Source organism: Octopus sinensis, linkage group LG16 (genome assembly GCF_006345805.1).
Source record: "Octopus sinensis linkage group LG16, ASM634580v1, whole genome shotgun sequence".
NCBI classification, from domain to species: Eukaryota; Metazoa; Mollusca; class Cephalopoda; order Octopoda; family Octopodidae; genus Octopus; species Octopus sinensis.
Window position 1 is genome coordinate 28,665,777 of NC_043012.1, and position 5,000 is coordinate 28,670,776.

Genomic DNA, 5,000 nt, shown 5'->3' on the forward strand with positions numbered 1-5,000 from the left:
GTTGCATTCTGCCATGGGTTACGATTCTCTGTGTCTTACAACCAACTAAACACTAAACAAGCGAAGAATAACAAACTTGCTCTCAGCTTTCCGACAGTCTCAGGTGAAGAGTTATATTTGGTACTATCGTGGCTAAGTATCAGCGTGGGATACTCTTTCGTCAAAACGATGGTTCAGCGGAAAAGCCATAGCAATCTATGTGTGCCATAGTTGCATACATCTGTCACATCCAACAATAGTCGATACAGTTTCCTTGACTGCCATAATAAGCTATACGTGCCATATTTTCAGAAACCATCCCCAAATTGTTAATACCTGTCGTAATAACTAAAATATTGCATAGTTACCAATATTTATCAGTTTTCAATAAACACCATACTTAAATAATGTAGGGCATAGCTCATCAACGACTACTTTAAAGTCTACCTACTTACAATGGTTACCATTATCTGCTATAGCTACCAATAGCTGTCATAGTTCCCTATGTCCGCATAGTCACGGGCCATAGTTACGAAGACGTTTAATGTAGTCACCACTATCTGCTACACTTATCGTTGTATGACAGCTAGAATACGTCATAGTTAAAAGTGCCTTAGTTATATTACCAGCCATGTTCATCAGTAACTATCGTACCTATATCTGCAATAGTTACCAATGTTTGATTGAAAAAACAAAACCCCTGGAGTTTGAAAAAAATTTAAGATGGTCTTCATTAGAATGTCTGCCAGTTCGTTTTACTTAATGGATTTTTTTCGAGGTTATTATTAGAAAATACAAATATTTATAATAACTGCAGCATTTCCCTGAAGTTATCCTAAACATATAATAAAACACAGTAAAATATACTTTCTTAGACTCTGTGAAAGAAACAAACATTTGTTCTTTAGAGGAAACCTCAGTTAAACAACAAAACCTCATCTTATCTCCTCCAAACCCCCAAATTTATATTATAATAGTTAAGCATTTGATCGCTAATCTCTTGATCAGGTTCCTCGAGTCCAACCACATTCCAACTCGAGCACCTGCCTTAGACTTCGTTCTGTAAGTGCATCCACATGAAATGAATAAAGCATGATATTCCAAGGGAGCACCCCGGTTATATGGTATATTACATTGATGGTAATTAGTTTTACGTGAAATCACTCGTAAAACTATTCCATGTGCAGCAATAGAGTCACTAATCGCAAATAATTTACGACGCAAACGTCCAAAGACGACGTCCGTAACAAAGACAATTACGATAACCACGTCGTCGTCGTCATCATCATCATCATCGTCATCATCATCATCATCATCATCAACAACAACAGCAACAACAACAACAAAAATAACAACAACAACACCAACAACAGCAACAAGGACAATAACAGCGGCAAAAGCTATAGCAGCAGCAACAACAGCAACACCGATGTCAGTAATAAAAACAACAATTTCATTCCATAGCTGATTCTTGTCTTTCGTGTTGTTGATCCAGATGTGCTGCTCATTCTTGTTGTCTCAGAAATGGTATCACAACTTGCCCCCGTCTTTTCCCCCTCAAGCTTCATAAACTATTGGGGTCGGACATAAAAAGAAAAAGCTGATGGTTGTCCTCCACTACAGCATCATCATCCGGAACGAACACTGTCATAAATCCATCAGTAATTCTGCATATCTTAATACAATATACACCTATAAAGTCATATATATGTCTACAAAAACAGAAAAGCCTAGGCTCATACGCGCAATAATACATGTTTCTCGCTGACTTGCCACACACAGACACAGACAGACAGACAGACAGACACACACATATGCATACACACACACACACACACACACACACACACATACATATATAAGGAATAAATATTCAAAAGTGAATATTTATATAGATATTATTGTTATTGTCATCTGCGGTAAATATAAATAAGGGATAATGATAACAACAATAATATAGGTGGTTGGAGGCATTAAATAGTGTTAGATAGCTATAGAATTAAAATTTATATTATCACTTGGTCGACATCAGGTTACAGTAGGAGACACCTGCCCAAGATGCTACGTAGTGGAACTGAACTCGGAACCATGTGGCTGGAAAACAAGTTTCTTATCCCACAACCATATATGTATAGATATATATATATTCAGGGTCATTTCATTGTGTTGATCCGTTAAACCCTACACATGTTTTTCACTCTCCATTTTTACCCTTCTCAATCCTTTCTGTCGAACAGCGTAGACTCGAAACAGCCAAGACTTTCTCATTCTACCCAATCGCCAAACAAATACATCTACTTGTTTCCTCACCTGTCTTCAGCTTTTGTTTTTTTGTTTTCTGTAACATCGAACTCTATATATAGATGTGAGTGTATATATATATATGTGTGTGTGTGTGTATGTGTATGTGTGTATGTATGTATATATATATATGTATGTATATGTATGTATATATATATGTATGAATGTATGTATGTATGCATGTATGTGTGTGTGTGTGTGTGTGTGTGTATACAGGGTGTCCCAAAAAGTTTGATATCATTTGTGATGTCCATACCGGAGTGACTACATGGTCAACAGAAATTAAACTTAATAGGCTTAATTTTGAATATAACAAGTTTTATTCCACAGATTTCCAACGAAAGCTTTTGTGAGATAATAATTTTATAATGTTCCAAAGTTATCACGGTTCTTGAGATGGCGCAGAACACATTCACTTGTGGTGAGTCCTTTTCGTGTCATGTGAATTTTCTTCGCCTTAAATCCGAACATTCTGCTTCTTCACTTTGCAATTCGTATGGAATGTGGCCTCGTCGTTGAAAACAAGACGGTTTTCAAAGTCGTCATCTTCAAGTTTTTCTTGTATATCTTCACAGAAAGTTTTACGCTTTTGCTTGTCAACCGGTTTTAAAGCTAACACAAGCTGAAGCATGTAGGGTTTCAGCTGCAAGTGTTTCTTATGACACGTCAAACAGTTTCTAGGTTTGATCTTCGCACAGATTTCTTTGGACTCCGAATAAGCGTTTCCCGCAGGTGGTTCACCATCTCTTCTGAAACTACTGGCCATCAAGATCCTTTTTTCCGACACAAATAACCTTCCTCTTGAAACTTCTCATGCTACGACCGAATCTGCTTCCCTGTTGGCGCTTGTCTAGGAAATCTTCTAACAAATACATGCTGCACATTCATATTTAACTGAGTTTGGGCGTACTTCAATACACAAAACGCCTTTTCTTTTACAGTAAACATTCAAAAGAATGTATTGAATTCTGGACATGCTGCTAAAATTTCAGACAATTTGGACGACAATTGGTCACTTTATTTGGTGATGAAAAGATGTCAAATTTGGGGGGAGACCCTCTATATGTATAAATACATATATACTCTTTTACTCTTTTACTTGTTTCAGTCATTTGACTGTGGCCATGCTGGAGCATCGCCTTTAGTCGAGCAAATCGACCCCGGGACTTATTCTTTGTAAGCTCAGTACTTATTCTATCGGTCTCTTTTGCCGAACCGTTAAGTGACGGGGATGTAAACACCAGCATCGGTTGTCAAGCAATGCTAGGGGGACAAACACACTCACACAAACACACACACACATACATAAATATATATACATATATACGACGGGCTTCTTTCAGTTTCCGTCTACCGAATCCACTCACAAGGCTTTGGTCGGCCCGAGGCTATAGTAGAAGACACTTGCCCAAGGTGTCACGTCTTCTACTATAGCCTCGGGCCGACCAAAGCCTTGAGTGGGGGAAAGTAAAACTTCGTTCATAGAATATGCATATGCACACATGTACACATAAACATAGAAGTAGGCATACACACACATGTATATATTATATATATATATATATATATATATATATATATATATATATATATATATATATATATAAATATATATATATATATATACATACATAGTCACACACGCGTGTACATATACATACAAACACATATATATTTATTCTATACATATGTAAACATACATACATACAATACACACATACACGCGCATACACACGTATATATACCCATGCATGCATCATTATGTTCATATACACATCTCTATACGCACATGCACATACATACGCGGATAGACGTATGTACAAATAAAAGCACACACGCAAAAATATAAACCGTAAAACATTCACATTTGCCGCAAAACTTGAATATACATGAGTTATATATGTATGTACACAAATATACCATTGTTCGCCATTAGACATGTTTCGTTACCTAATAGGAATGACAAAGTTGTACATATTAAACAAACATAACAGAAATTTCTTATTAGAAATTCTTTAGAGATAGAATCAAATAATACAAAATTTACATTTGGATGAAGTGTTTGTCTATATATTTAGTAAACGGGAGTAGTATATGTAGTTGTGAGAAAGAATTAATTATATATACATACGTAAATATAGATGTGCATATGTATACACATGTATACACGCGTATACACTCACACAATGCTTTGGTCTCACCGTGACTATACTAGAAAACACTTGCCCGAGGTTTAACGCTGTCGGATTGAACCCGGAACCATGTGGCTAGGAAGCAGACTTCTTACTACACAGCTATCACTGCACATATGTATGTATGTATGAATGTACGAATGCATGTATATATGTATACACGTATGTATGTATTATATATAGGATGAGAAAATAGAGTGGTAAATAAATACATTATAATTTATCAATTAACAAAATGACAAACATCTCTTACAGGTGTTTCAATTCAAACCCTCAGAAAATTACTTAATTAAATTAAAAATTAAACATTATTTGAAAGTCGAATCTCTTTAAATGTAGATAAAAATATATAAAATAGTTGTCCAATTCCTGCATGTTGAGTAAACTGCTGCAAACATGCAGGAATTGAACAACTATTTTATATATTTTTATCTACCTTTGAAGAGATTCGAATTTCAAATAATATTTAATTTAATCAATTTTCTGAGGGTCTGAATTGAAACACCCGTAAGAGATGTTTGTCATTTT

At 35.6% G+C, this 5,000-nt stretch overlaps 1 long non-coding RNA gene across 1 annotated transcript in view; it reads right to left on the reverse strand.

The window, feature by feature from the left end:
* Positions 1 to 1,027: 1,027 nt before the first annotated feature.
* The window catches only part of LOC118766609, a 19,802-nt gene continuing 15,829 nt past the window's right edge, over positions 1,028 to 5,000 (reverse strand). Inside the window, exons 3-4 of the long non-coding RNA XR_005002549.1 lie at positions 3,104 to 3,108; positions 1,028 to 1,039 (exon numbers count right to left, since the gene is read on the reverse strand). This is a non-coding gene — a long non-coding RNA (uncharacterized LOC118766609). The remainder of the gene's footprint in view (positions 1,040 to 3,103; positions 3,109 to 5,000) is intronic.